Genomic DNA, 16,188 nt, shown 5'->3' on the forward strand with positions numbered 1-16,188 from the left:
AGTAGGAATTGACAACAATGAAGTTAAATATAAAGGTGAAAGACCCTCACCTTGCAGGTCAACAAGCCTGTTCTGTTCTTTCCCTCCAATGCATCCGGCACTGGTCGCTCTCAGGTAGCACACTGGGCTTGACGGACCATTGGTCTGACCCAGTCTATGACCTGTCGTGCGTTCTTATGGAAGCCCTCTGCGGCCTTGTCTACACGGGCAAGTTTCTGCACAGGAAAGCAGCTTTCTGCGGTGTAACTCCCGAGGTGCGCACGCAGATTTCGTGATGCATGATAGAAAGGGGCCACGACAGGGACACACTGCCGTGCGGGGTCAAAGTGAAGGAGCTGTGACATGCCTACCACAAGGTGCAGGAGGCAAACTGCTGCTCCATATTGGGGGCTAACTAACCCCAGCATCACGGCAAGAATCTACCTAGCAGCTGGAGAAAAAATATGTATGAGAGTCAAAGACACCCCCACGTGGCCTGTCTCTTCCCCAATCTCAACACCTGGAAGATTGTCTGGAAGACTCAGAATTTGAACTGCGGAGATTGGTCCCAGGCTGAGAGGGAATTCAGTCTGTATATTAAGAACTCAACATTGCCTGGAGCAACCAGTGAGTGAGAAAAGCTGTTTGATCCAATTCTTGCTTAGTATATTCAAATTAGAGTTTAGACTGGGAGTCTATTTTCATTTGTTTTGTAACCACTTTTGACCTCTGTGACCAATACTTATACTCAGTTAAAATCTAACTTTCTGGAGTTAATAAACTTATTTTACTATTTTATACTTACTCCTGAGTTTGTCCAAAGTGCTTGGGAAAGTTGCTCACATGACAAAGGCTGGTGCATGTCCCCTTTATTTTTGATGAAGTGGCGAACTAATTAATGAGCTTACACTTTTCAAGAGAAGGCCGTGAGCCGTGTAAGATGGTACATTTCTGAAGTGCAAGGCTGAGAGCTGGGGAGATATGCTGGTGTCTCTGTATAATTGAGGAGTGGTTTATAGAGCATTCATGCAACTGAGTTGGGTGCTTTGCTGCATGTTGTTGGCCAAATGATCATAGAATCCTAGGATATCGGTGTTGGAAGGGACCTCAGGAGGTATCTAGTCCAACCCCCTGCCCAGAGGAGGACCAATCCCCAACTAAATCATCCCAGCCAGGGCTTTCTCAAGCCTGATCTTAAAAACTTCTAAGGAAGCAGATTCCACCACCTCCCAAGGTAACCCATTCCAGTATTTCACCACCCTCCTAGTGAAAAAGTTTTTCCTAATATCCAACCTAAATCTCCCCCACTGCAACTTGACCATTCCTCCTTGTCCTGTCATCTGCTGTCACTGAGAATAGTCTAGATCCGTCCTCTTTGGATCCACCTTCATTTAGTTCAAAGCAGCTATGACATCCCCCCTCATTCTTCTCTTCTGTAGAGTAAACAATCCCAGTTCCTCTGGCCAGGAGGGATTTAAAGGTGGTTAGCCTTCCCTTTCTGTTTATGACTCTATCCTACCGCAGGAAGTCGTCTAAGTTACGCTGCTCCCGCTGCGTGAATAACAGAGCTGGATTTGACGTCGCTTCGGTCGACTTACTGCTCTGTCTACACTGGGCTGGGTCGATGGGAGACGCTCTTCGGTCAATTTACCTTTTTCCTGCCGTTCCTGGCGCAGTCCCAATGGCGACTGGAGAGCGCTCTGCTGTCAATTTAGTGGGTTTTCACTCAACCCCCATGACATCAACCCCCAGTGGATCCACCGCAGCAAACAGAGCCTACCAACCATGGATGTGTGTGTTAATAGAGATCAAAGCGAATGTTAAATGTTCAAATGTATTGGGTGTTTAAACCTCCTGAAAACTCGTGGAATGTTGTTTGCACTGTTTTCACTTCTCTGTGTCCTGTTATGCTGTAATAGCAAAGAGTTGCCTTGTGTAGACCCCTGTCACTAAATAAGCCCTCAAAGGAGAATGAAGGTGTGTGGGATGCAAGTGAAGAAAAGGTTCATTTCCAAAGAAGGGGTGGTAAGAAGCAGGATCCCTGGGCGGGGGGCAGGAGGGTGTGGTTTGCACTGTTGTTGCCCAGGGTGGGAATGGGGAAGTGGGCTCTGGCTTAAAGCGGTGTCAGGCTTCGGGGGGCTGGGTTCAGAGCTGGAGGTTCGGGTTGGGGTGAGGGTTGGGCTACAGTTTTGGTTCAGGGGTTTCGAGTTGGGGGGCAGGTTATGGGGTCAGGGTTCCAGTTGGGTTCCAGGTAGGGGGTGGGGTTTAGATTTTGGGGGGAGGGTTTGGCCAGCAGCAGCATAGAAGTGCGGGTGGCAATGGGGTGCAGCCAATAGTGATCAGTCGGGGGTCTTTTAGGTCGTTTCAGTGTCAGTAGCACCCTGGGGTGGGGGTAGGGTCATGTTTACGACAGGGGGCTAAAGTGTTGGGGAAGGGGGTGGCAAGTTGACCCATCCCACTTCGCACTTCCCACACGGACACGCACAATACGTCGAAGGCGTGGACGCACACACGTCACACACACACGATGACACAAAATGGCACACAACAAGACAAACAAAAATACACACGATGCAAACACACACACAACACGACACAGAAAGCATCACACACAAAACATCACACACACGACCCACAACATGTCACACACACACACTCAACACAACACGACCCACAACGTCACACTCAACACAACATGACCCACAACATGTCACAAAAACACACTCAACACAACACAACCCACAACACGTCACACTCACACACTCAACACAACCCATAACACGTCTCACACTCAACATGACCCACAACACATCTCACAACACGTCTCACACACACTCAAAGACACACAGCATGTTGCACGTACGTTGCATACACACAACTTTGCACACACAGTTTGTCACATGTCGCACATATCACGTCACGCACTTGTCTGACTATGCACATGCACATGCACAACACGTCGCACGCACACACACGACATGTCACAGACACGACGCACACAAAATGGCACACGACACAAAATGGCACACGACATTGAGACACACATATGACACTGACACGTTGCACGTGGAACACACAGCATGTTGCACGTCACACTTTACATGTCACATGCACAACACATCACACACAGCCTGTTGCACGTTGTAGACAGCACGTCACATGTTGCACACACAACACAGTGCGCATCGCAGGCACGTTGCGTGTCGCGCGTTGCACGTATACAGCATGTCACGGCTACACTGCACGTCACACGCGCACATGCACAACATGACACACAACCTGTCACACACACAAAAATCACAGCAACACGGACACACAACACATCACACACTCAACAAAACATTCAAGAAAACACACAACCACGTCTCACACACACATGACACCACATGACAAACAACGTCTCACACACACAATCACGTCTCTCACACACGCTGACACACACGCACACACGCACAGCACACGGCGGCTCTCACACACGACACTGACACACACGACGTCTCACACACCCACGACACGACATACGACACGTCACACGACACACAAGACGGCAGAGGACACGACACCGAAATCCCACCCCGGAGACGACCCCCCGCGGGGGCGAGAGCGGAGCGGGGACGGTCGGGGGAACTCGGTCTCTGGGCGGCGCGTGGGGCCGGTGTGGGCGGGAGGGAAGAGGGCGGCAGGGCCGAGGGCGAATTCCCAGCCCCCGGCGAGCGCTGGGGAGCGAGGGCTCCGGCTCGGCTCTCGCAGCGGCTCTGGCGAGGAATGGTGCCGGAGCTCTCGCCGGAGGGGAACGCGGCAGGAGGGGCCTGAGCCGCTTGGGCCTCTTTCCAAGGAGGCGGAACCAGGCCTCCGCTCTCTGCCCGCTGCAGACCCGGCTGCCAGGTCGGCGCTTCCAGTTCCTCGTCCGCACTCGCCGTCTTCTCATGTGTTCGCCAACTCGCTCTCTCCTCTGCTCTCCTGGTGCCGTCTCCCTTTGTAGGACCCGGGTAGGTGTGCATTCCCACAGGTGAGGTCTCGGGAGCCATGGAGAAGTCGGAGCGGACGGAAATCATGCAGGGCAGTAGAAAGGCTGCTGAAAGTACCTGAAGAGACAAAGGGAATGAGAAGGGGGAAGTCCAGACTAAGACAGGAGTCTAGTCTGTAAAGAGAAACAACGGGAAGTCTAAGGTACAGAAACTCTTCAAGTTGCCAAAAGACATTTAGGATGGGAAATGACTTCTTGAATCCAGTCTCTTTAAGATCTTAGGCTTAGTATGTGTGTGTATTTGTATTTGCTTCGTAATCTGCCTTCTTCTGTTTGCTATCCCTTATAATCACTGAAAATCTACCTTTTCTAGTGAAACTATTTTTTCTTTATTATTATTATTATTATTATTATTAAACTCAGTTTGTGCAACGGGTGCTCCGTGAGGAAATGATTTGTGTGTCACTCCAAGGGGCCGCCCGGTGTCACTCTTGCTCCATGAGGGAAATGAGCATGACCTGAATTGGCCACCCAGTGTCACTGTTGGGCCAGGAGGGAAATGATTTGAGCACTACCTGAATTGGCCACGCAGTGTCACCATTGCTCCGTGAGGAAATGCTTTCTGCATGACTCCAAGTGGCCACCCGGTCTCACTGTTGGGCCAGGAGGGAAATGATTTGTGCATTACACTGACTGGCCACCCGGTGTCACTGTTGCTCCGTTAAGGAAATTATTTGTGCACTACCGTGAGTGGCCACCGAGTGTCACTGTTGCTCCATGAGGGAAATGCTTTGTGCAATACCTGGATTAGCCACCCGGTGTCACTGTTGCTCTGTGAGGGAAATGGTTTGGGCATGACCTGAATTGGCCACACACATCACTGTTGCTCCGGGGAAGGAGGGGGGGGATTGTTTGTGTGTTACTCCTGAGTGGCCACGTTGTGTCACTCTTCCTCCATGAGGGGAATGCTTTGTGCATTACCCTGTGTGGACACCCAAGACAACATACACATCACACACAAAACATCACACACACAAAACACGACACCGACACACACAGAGAGAACACGTCACACATACAGAAACACGTCTCTCACACACACACAACACAGGACACCGACACACAAACAACATGACACACAAATAAAATGACACACAAAACAGCACACAACACGACACACAAAAATCACACACAATACACGACACCGACACATACACACACACACACGAGACGCACAAAACGGCAGACAACGTGACACAGAAATCACACACGACCTCGACACCCACACACAATATGACACACAACCCCTCACATGACACACAAAATGGCACACGTGACACACACACACAACACGATGCACAAAACATCGCACACAAAATATCACTCACACACACACAACACGACACACACACAGACAACACGATACACGACACACAACACGAGACACAAATATCTCACACAACACATGACACCGACACACACAACATGCACACAAAACGGCACACAACACAGCACACACCGTCACATGCACACAACACGTCACACACCGTCACATGCACACAACACGGCATACAACATGGCACACACACACTCAACATGGACCACAACACGCACACATAAACACGTCACACACACACAAAACGACACACAAGTCACACACACAACACGTCACACGACACATGCAACACGACACGCACAACACGTCTTCAGCCTCCTTCAGCCTTCAGCCTCCTCTGCCCCTCCCTGCGCTTCCCACAGCCAGTCCGCCCAGGCGGGGTCCTGGGGAAGGCAGCGGGTCCTGCCCCCCAACTCCGCAGTCAGACGGGACTCTCAGCCAGCCAGGAAAACAGAGGTTTATTAGACGACAGGGACATGGTCTAACACAGAGCCTGTAGGTGCAGAGAACCGGACCCCTCAGCCGGGTCCATTTTGGGGGGCAGTGAGCCAGACAACCCCGTCTGCCCTTCACTCCATGTCTCCAGCCAGCCCCCAACTGAAACTCCCCCCAGCCCCTCCTCCTCTGGGCTTTGTCCCTGTCCCCGGCCAGGAGGGCACCCGATTCCTTTGTTCTCCAACCCTTTAGCTCTCACCTTGCAGGGGGGAAGGGCCCAGGGCATCAGGTGCCAGGAAAGAGGGTGTCGGCCATTCTCTGTGTCCAGACCCCTGCACACACCTGCCCTCCAGAGCTCTGCAACGATCATACACCCTTACCCCACCCCCTAGATCCTTAAGAACTGCATAGGGGAAACTGAGGCACCCCCACACAATTCAGAGGAAACATGAAGTCCCGCTTCATGACAGATGACTCCAGGAGGTGAGTTGCTTGCTATCCTACCATGTTTTTCTCTGTCTCTCCTCTAGTATGTTGGCCATCACACACACTCTGTCTCTGTCTCTGTCTCTGTCTCCTCTCCTCTCCTGGTGCCAACGATGACCAGGCCCCGGGTGCCTGGGCCCCATTTCCCCCCTGTGCTCCATCTCTTCCTGTATCTGCCTCGCCCCTTCTCCCAGCCCACACTGCCCACCGCTGCCTGGATGATTTCCCCCTCTCCTCCACTGCAGCCCCCTCTGTGGGGTCCCTGCCACTCATCGTCTGCCTCCTCTCCTCCACCCCCTCCCCCGCTTCCCCACGGGTCACTCTGGGGCCGGTTTTCTTCACCATCTTTGTGCGTGATCTGGAGGATGGGATGGATTCCACCCTCAGCAAGTTCGCAGATGACACTAAGCTGGGCGGAAAGGGAGATATGCTGGAGGGTCGGGATAGGGTTCAGAGTGACCCAGACCAATTAGAGGATTGGGCCAAAAGAAATCTGATGAGGTTCAGCAAGGACAAGTGCTGAGCCCTGCACTTAGGAGAGAAGAATCCCATGCACTGCCCCAAGTATGCCAAGTCCCCGCCCCGAACCGACCCTCCCGGAGCATCCTCAATTCCACGAAACAGCTGTTCTGGGGTGGGCAGGAAGTGCTGGGAAGGAGGGTGGGGAGTTGCTCAGTGGGGGTGTGTCTCTCTGGGTGGGGTCTGTGTGTGTTTATGCACAAGCTGATTGTGATGTCACGGATGCCAACAGCAAAGAGTGTTGGGCGTCAGCATTCTTGCCCTGCCGTCCGTCTGCCAACTGGCTTGGTTGACAACGGCTGGTGACCCAAGGAGCTGCTGAGAGACGTGGACCATCTCTCTGTCAACAACTTCTTGAATCAGCTATTTCCACAGGTGTTTGAGGAACAAAAGGATGAGTTTTTACAGAAGGTAATTCCCAGATTCTTTCCCTGCTCATTAGATCGCACACGACAGGTCGGCGCCTCCTTCTCCTCGGGACGGGTGGGGGCGGGTGTGGCAACAGGCAGGTCTCAGCGTTCCCTTTTGATTTGAAAGTGGCCATCTCTCAGGTCTCCTCCTGCTTCAGCCTGTCAGGTTCTTTGGAGGCAGATTTAGATGATTTTATCTTTCAGCAGACGAGTCGGGGGCAATTTCCAGGGATAGAACCAAAAGGGAAGATAACAAAACCAAAAAAGATAATAAAAACCAACAACCTTCAGTCTGACCCTGGGCAATTCGCTTCAGGGCTCTGGGCCCAACTTCCATCCTCTGTAAACAAAATGTTAAGAATGTTTCTTTCTGCTGCAGGGACGAAGAAGGAGCCGGCTGACACGAAGGGGAAGTGGGAAAAAGGAAGAGCAGGAAGAAGAGCGCACTCCCAGCCCCTCATTAACAAGCAGCTCCCATATGACGATGGTAATGATGCTGGTTGGCCGTGCTCATGGAAAGCATCCCTTGCTGTGTGTAGGAATATCTCCCAGGGGCTGAAAAGAAACACTCGTCAAGGGTGATCAACTCCAGCCAGCCTTTATCTGGGTCGCTTGAATGAGGCCCGCTTTGACAAAGGGGTTTAGGCACCTAAAGAAGTCCAGAGGTGCTTTGTGGGACTGGCAGAAGTGCCTGACTCAGGTGCCCGATTCTGATGCACTTTCCATGGCACACAGGCACGGCTGAAAACCAGACCAGGCCCATCCCTGCCCTGGTCGGGGGAACCCACATATCTCCTGGCTGTGGGGTATTGGCCCATCTCGTGGCACCAGGACCACTTGGAGACACAGAGAAAAGGAGTCTGCTCGAGAGCCTTAGCTAACAGCCTCTTGGCTTTTCGCTCCTGTGGTCGAGGCTCCTGCACTAAGCTCCAGAGGTCCCAGGTTCCCTCTCGCCTGCCAACATCTGGGCTCTGTCCGAGTTACAAAAGCCTCTAGACACCTTTGTAACTCTTCCTCTTCGGGACAGAGCACCCTGCAGCGCATACAAAAGGCTGCAATTCTGGGAGCTTCTGACCCGCCGGGGGTCTGGAGTATGGAGGCGAGTGTGCCACTCCGCCGTGCTCTACTGCATCCTAGGATATCAGGGTTGGAAGGGACCTCAAGAGGTCATCCAGTCCACCCCCTTGCTCAAAGCAGGACCAAACCCCAATTTTTACCCGAGATCTCGAAATGGTCCCCTCAAGGATTGAACTCACAACCCTGGGTTTAGCGAATGCTCAAACCACTGAGCTACCCCTCAGCTGTTGGCAACCAGGACAGACGGTGCTAATCCAGCGCCATGCAGGCCAGCTGCAATAATCCCCAGGGGTTGCCCTGAGACACCAGGGCAAAGGCCTCCAGCACCCCAAGCCCTGGGTTGAGGTGATCCTGGAACCAGGCCCCCTGGAGTAACATTGTGCCCAGTGAGTTCTCACCCCCAGGGCTCTGGCCCCAGAGGCCCACGCTTTGGGCTTCTCCTCAGCCAGGCAAACTTGCTTCTTAAGTCTCAGTTACTTTCTGTCCTGACGGCGATTCCTGCCTGTTTTCTGGCAGCCCCACAGGCTGTGAGGTGGGGAAGGAAGAGGGCGTTTCCGTTTGAGCCCTATTCTCAGTCCCTTCCTCGCAGACACTGTGGGCTGCCAGAGTTGCTGAGCCAATCTCCTCAGGCGCTCGGGGTGGGATGAGACATGGGGCAGGTTCTCCAGTGACCCCTCGGCGACACTCAAGGAGCAACTCGAATGGGCTTTGCAGGACATTGAGGCTTTCTCAGGAAAAGCGGGGTTGCCTGCAAGGAGGGGCTAGCGAGGGAGGAAACGGGGTGGCCCTTGAGGCCCCAGCACTGCCCGAGAGGCTCCCGTCTCTTCTCAGGAGAGGGGGCCAGAGAGGGGACAAAGGCTGAGGAAACCTTAGCACCTGGGGAGGCTTTTGAAGAAAAGGGCTCAGCCGGAGTCTCCACGCTCCCTCGGCACTGCCAGCCTCCCCCGGGGACAGACTGTTCCAGGGCAGCTGCCCGAGGGAAATACTCAATCCCAACAGGCTTTGTCCCTGTTCTTTGCAGACCCCCAGGGAGCACCCTTCCTCAGCCCCGCTCCATGCCCTGCTGATGGCAGCCGTGAAGCGTCTGACAACACCCACCCTGCAGAGATTTAGAGCCGCAGAGGAAGAGCTGAGGGCCATCGTAGCTCTCCACGGAGACAAGATGGAGAGAGTAAGAGACGCCCGCAATGGGGCAGGGGGATGCTGCGCAGAGAGGGGGATGGGAGAAGTTCCTCTCCTCGGAAACCATTCCTGGGACACTGGCATGGGATTGGAAGATTGGCTCAGCCTGTTGCCATTCATCGCTTGGCCACGGGGATAGGTGACATTCAAGCCCTTCTCCAAAGACCACCTGCACGTGGCGCGGAAGTGCAGACTTATTCCCTTCCTGGGCTTTGGCTTTCCTGAAACTCTGAGACTAATCAATGAACAGAATCCTCAGCCTGAACTTCCTCCCCAACCTGCCTGTTCCTAGGGTTTCCTGCAGGTCATCCCTGTCTCTGCCCGAGTTCCTTCTTTCCAACAGCTCCCAGCGGGAAGTTAACAAATGGCCTCTCAATCAGCAGATTGATTTGTGCAGGGCTCTAACTCCTGCTAGCAGAACAGGTCAACAGAATCCAGCCACCCGCCTTGGAGCTCCTGCTCCTTGTTCGAGAGGGGAAAGAGCAATGAGCAATTCCTCACGGAAGAGTCCTAGGAGGTGGCTTGTCCCTTTAGGGTCTGTCTCCCTGTGTGGCAAACTCTGCAGCAGGAGCCTGAAAGCCTGGCCCTATGGACTTGGGCTCCCAGGGCTGGCACTGAGGGGCCACAACAGCAATGCAGACTCTTCTGGGCTGGGGCTGGAACTTGATCTCTGAAGCCTGGGGAGGACGGTGGCTTCAGAGCCTGGGCTCCAGCCCAAGTCACCTTGTCTGCACTGCTCTTCTAAGTGCCATAGCATGAACCCGAGGTTAGAGACTGGGGACTTAGGAGACTGGGGCCGGGAGCTGGCTAGCCCCACCCAACTAGCCCTGCCTCCTGTCTCTGCCATGGGCTCTGGGATACATCGGTAGAACCAGCTGGGTCTGGAGCAGTGCTTCTCAACCTGTGGCCCGGTCAGCACAGAGCTGCGCCCCTTTGGGACATCCTCAGGGACAAACAGGTCGGATTGGATGTGCCCCACAATGGAACCTAGGTTGAGAACCACTGGTCTGGAGGAACGGATTGTGCAAGAAAGAGCTAAAAGGAAGTTGCAGAGATGGAGGAAAGGCTCCTGGAGGGAAGCCCTTGAGAGCGGGACTGAGAGCCGTTTGCTACGGCAGGGAAGGCCCTGGGACATCAGGGGAGTTAGGACTGTGCCCACTCTAAGGTTTTGTGCGTGTTTTTGAGCTTGAAGGTGCTAACCCAGACCTCAGGAAGACTGGGGTTCCTGGACTTGTCAAAGCCTCTTCGGGAGCAGCCAAGATGGGCAACCGAGGTCAGAGGAGGCTTTCAGGGCTGCCAGGAGGGCTTCCCTGGGAGGAGGCCACTCATTGATAAATCCATCCCTCAACTTTCTGGCATTCTTCCAGGTTGGAGACATCGTGGGAGGGATCTTAATCTGGCTCGACAACAGCTGTGATCCCAGAGCCAGAAGAGCAGTGCTCAGGGCTATGGCCTTGCTGGCTCGCTCCCACCCCCAGGACGTGGTTCTAACCTGTGTGGCTCACACGCTCTCATCGCACAGGTAGGGAGCTGCTTTGTTATCTCCTCAGTCCAGTAGTTCTCCTCCTGCTCCTACTGACAGGCCACAGGCCGGGAGGGGTCCGTGGGGCTCACACAGTTGGAGGGAGTTTCCTGCTGTGCAGAGAGCTCTCCACGCTTCCTAAGAGGAGATGGCCAGGCCCAGCCACTAAGGAGCCAACCCCTCCTCCTACACTCCCCGGGATGGAGACATGCCACTTTTCTGGAGAATTCCAGCATTCTCCTGATTTCTATGGGTCACCCCACTTCCTCTCAGATCCAGTACAGGGCCAATCAATGATTTGGGGGCTCACTCAACATCCCTGGCTCATGAGGTCTGGCTGCTTCTTACTGCAGGAGAGAAGGCAGAGACGGAAAAGGGACATGAGGCCCATCTGTCTATCCCCTGGAGACCAGTGCAGGATTCTTACCTGTCCTAAGACCCCCCAGTTATTCCATGGCTGAGGAATTGGTGACAAAATGCACTCATCCTTATGGAACGGTGGGGCAGAGGTCAATCTCTTAAAACAGACATTTCCAGCCCTTTTTGATGCAAACAGGTCGGATTGGATGTGCCCCACAATGGAACCTAGGTTGAGAACCACTGGTCTGGAGGAACGGATTGTGCAAGAAAGAGCTAAAAGGAAGTTGCAGAGATGGATTGCATCTTTTGATGCAAAAGAAAATAAAATAAAATCAACAAAAAAATCATCCCCACATGACCAGAGCCTAAATGCAGTGCAGCGAGCAGACAGCTAGCATTAATAGCTCTGAGAGGGGGGAGTGCCTCTTTCCACCTCAATAGATTGTTAACTTTCAGTCCTGCTGGTTATTGCTGATCACTTGGAAGGGTCAGCCAGCTGAGGGGTTTGTAACACAACTCCCATGTGTTCCTCGGGGCCATGAAACCCACGTGAACCCTAGCCAGAGATCAAAAGTCCAGCTTTCCTTGGCATCTTCTGCAATGCAGTTCTGCACTGACCTGAGTGAAATTTGTGTCACACTGCAGAGCAAATTGAAGAGCGGCAGGAAAGAAATGGAACTTCTTACCCAATTCAGTTATCAGAGGAATACAGTGTTGGTTTTCAGATTTGAGTGTTTGATTTGTAAACCTTTCTGAATTTCAGAATCAGGTCTGAATTTCTTGGAACAGCCACAGTGCTTTCCAGGGGCTGTGCTCAGAAGTTACAGAAACTCGGCAGCATTGGCACAGAAGTTCAGTCAAGCTTCCGGAAGACCTTGCTTCCAGGCCATTTGCTCTTGAGTTGTCCAACCTAGTTCTCAATGTCCTAGGGCTTGACCACCACGTCCGACCTTCCTCACCAAACTTGGACGTCAAATGACTGGAAGTCTTTTGGATCCATCTACAGTCTTCCTCTGCAGATGCCTGCGGGGACCAGCAGGACTTAGATCCGCAAGAATGGAGGAGGGGGATTTCAGTCCTACTTTCCTTCCATCTCTGTCACATTGGGCTTTACAATCTCCTCTTCCAAGCTCTTGAATCTTCTCAGATCAGGGCATGTGCTGACTCACTCTCTGACCCTGTCCACCACACTGCAGTAGAATTGAGCTGCTAAGAGACACTTGGCCAAACGCTGGGTCTCCGTTATAGCCCCAAACAGCCAGAGGAACTCCAATGATGTCAGGCAAGTTTCTTGGGACTGACCCAAGTGTAACAGAGCAGAATTTTGCACAGTCTGCGGGTCACAGTTTGGTGGTCATTCTGTGGTCAGTACATGGTCACTGTCTTGGAAAGAGTGGGTTAGCTTTAGAAACAAGAACCCATTAGGGGAAAGGAATAAATACAACTTTCTCTGAAGGGACTTGCCCTGCCTTAGCCTCCCTGCACCAGTGGCTGTCTCCTCTGGTATTCCAAGCCTCTCCCTGGGGAGGGCAAGAGATGGCCAAGCAGGAAAGCTCTGATGTGTGTTTCTGAATTTGCAGATGTGCCATTGAGTTGTGGAAGGCCTTGGGTGAATCATAGAATCATAGAATCATAGAATATCAGGGTTGGAAGGGACCCCAGAAGGTCATCTAGTCGAACCCCCTGCTCAAAGCAGGACCAATTCCCAGTTAAATCATCCCAGCCAGGGCTTTGTCAAGCCTGACCTTAAAAACCTCTAAGGAAGGAGATTCTACCACCTCCCTAGGTAACGCATTCCAGTGTTTCACCACCCTCTTAGTGAAAAAGTTTTTCCTAATATCCAATTTAAACCTCCCCCACTGCAACTTGAGACCATTACTCCTCGTTCTGTCATCTGCTACCACTGAGAACAGTCTAGAGCCATCCTCTTTGGAACCCCCTTTCAGGTAGTTGAAAGCAGCTATCAAATCCCCCCTCATTCTTCTCTTCTGCAGACTAAAGAATCCCAGCTCCCTCAGCCTCTCCTCATAACTCATGTGTTCCAGTCCCCTAATCATTTTTGTTGCCCTTCGCTGGACTCTCTCCAATTTATCCACATCCTTCTTGAAGTGTGGGGCCCAAAACTGTACACAGTACTCCAGATGAGGCCTCACCAATGTCGAATAGAGGGGAACGATCACGTCCCTCGATCTGCTCGCTATGCCCCTACTTATACATCCCAAAATGCCATTGGCCTTCTTGGCAACAAGGGCACACTGCTGACTCATATCCAGCTTCTCGTCCACTGTCACCCCTAGGTCCTTTTCCGCAGAACTGCTGCCTAGCCATTCGGTCCCTAGTCCGTAGCTGTGCATTGGGTTCTTCCGTCCTAAGTGCAGGACCCTGCACTTATCCTTATTGAACCTCATCAGATTTCTTTTGGCCCAATCCTCCAATTTGTCTAGGTCTTTCTGTATCCTATCCCTCCCCTCCAGCATATCTACCACTCCTCCCAGTTTAGTATGATCCGCAAATTTGCTGAGAGTGCAATCCACACCATCCTCCAGATCATTTATGAAGATATTGAACAAAACCGGCCCCAGGACCGACCCTTGGGGTACTCCACTTGATACCGGCTGCCAACTAGATATGGAGCCATTGATCACTACCCGTTGAGCCCGACAATCTAGCCAGCTTTCTACCCACCTTGTAGTGCATTCATCCAGCCCATACTTCCTTAACTTGCTGACAAGAATACTGTGGGAGACCGTGTCAAAAGCTTTGCTAAAGTCAAGAAACAATACATCCACTGCTTTCCCTTCATCCACAGAACCAGTAAGCTCATCATAAAAGGCGATTAGATTAGTCAGGCATGACCTTCCCTTGGTGAATCCATGCTGGCTGTTCCTGATCACTTTCCTCTCATGCAAGTGCTTCAGGATTGATTCTTTGAGGACCTGATGGATGGGACAAGGCTGTAGTGTGCACCGTGAGGTAATTAGGACAACCTAAAATGCTGTTGGCAGGCCTAACTGTGTAGTGTAGCCCAGGTTTTAATCTCCTGCTGATGGGATATATGCTGGGTGCCTTGTTTCCTTTCCTTAGGAGTGCTTGTTCTCACACCTATCTCCTTGCTTTCCATTCCAGTTCAGGGAAGGAGAGAATAACCAAGTCTTCAGGTATGAAAAGGCAAAACATTTCTATATGACCCTTCGCAGTCAGTGAAACCTGTGGTGGGAAACGTGCCCTTGATTTTACTGCATTTTGGTTTCTTGTCTTGTTGGTTGCTCCCGAGGAGCTGGCAGGGAAATGTCCATGGAGAAGTGGAGTGGATGTGAGGTTTCTTGCTTATGAGATTTACCTGCGTTTTGGCCTCATTGTGAGAAGGGCAAATTGGATGAGACATTGCAGCTTTTCTGATGCCTGTCTGAGTTTGGAAAGTAAGTTCTTTGTTGTCCTGTTCTTCAAAGGAAACTGAGGGAGTGGATATACACTGGCAGCTGAGAAAGCCTTAGAGGGGGAAATCCAAATCTGGGCACAATTGGTTTCTGTCGTAGATTGTAGTGTAGTATGGTGGTTATCATGTTTGCTTGACACGCAAAATATCCCTGGTTTAAAACTAGGCAGAAACAGTGCCTTTTCCCCCGACTGATCACTTTTGGTCTTCCTCCATTCCAAGCGCTTTGCTGAAATACACCCGTATTTCCCACACTTTTTGTTCCTTATTCTGTCCTTTTACGGTATTTTAGGGTTGTAATTTAATTGCCACACAATTTTGCTCACGAATTAAAGTTTAACACAACATTTGACAGCCTTTTCCCATGCCCTCCTTTCTGTCACTTACAGGAGTTTACTTATGGGAATATTCACTGATTTACTGCACCGAGCATTTCAAAGGAAAGGTCAGAATCATCTACCTTGGATTCACTTTCCTTACTTCTTTCTAATTCTTTCTCTCACATAGATGGGGAAATCTGTGTTGGAGCAATTTAGCTTACCACTCTCTCTTTCTAGACGGAAGCTGACACAATTTAAAACTTCCCAATTTGCAAATATCTATGTGAAAATATTTCTTAAACCAATGCAGAGATCCTGGGCAGGGCTAGGGGTAAGGCAGATTAATAATTGGCTGTTCTTTATTTTGGTGCTTGCTAATTGGCCATTTGGAATTTTAATACATGATGGCATTACAGCCAAAAGATAATCTCAAAATGTGGAGAAGAAACGGTTATACGGGCTAATAAAGGTTTCTTGATGTCACACCAAAAGTGATGCATTCGAGTATGAAAGAAGAACTAATTAATATCTTATGAGCATTTGTTATTAGTTGTAGCCATGCAGGTCCCAGAAAAGCTTGTCTTTGTCCACAACAGAAGCTGGCCCAGTCAAAGATATTATCTCACCCACCTGTGCGTTTGCTCGCCACACCACCTGAGAAAAGCGGGAAGAGACTCAAAGCAGAGAAAAGGGAACAAAGAAGTTGAATTCCTAGCTGAAAAATGGACCTCTTTGTCAGCTAGAGCCAATTTCAGATGATTCTGGGACCTCTTGTGGCTATTCCTGGTTTTGAAAAAAGCCAGGTATTATTTAGACAATATTGCTTCTAGTATATCCACTGAAGCAGATTTATGCTTCACGATTGCTGTGTATCCAAAGAGATTCATTCAATTCAGCACACAAGTGAATAGAGATAGGCAGCTGGAGTCAGCCAGTTCGCCCCCATCTCAAAGTCTTTGGTTTTTAAAAATGCCCCTTTTTGTGTTTATAAGGGACAGGGCACAAAATGGCCAGATAATAAGCTATTGGGGTGAAAGTTCTGAGGTTTTTTTAATTTGCAGTGAAGACTGAATGGAGAATTGTGTCGAGAAGTTTCTTT

The sequence above is a fragment of the Caretta caretta genome, chromosome 28 (genome assembly GCF_965140235.1).
Source record: "Caretta caretta isolate rCarCar2 chromosome 28, rCarCar1.hap1, whole genome shotgun sequence".
NCBI lineage: Eukaryota > Metazoa > Chordata > Testudines > Cheloniidae > Caretta > Caretta caretta.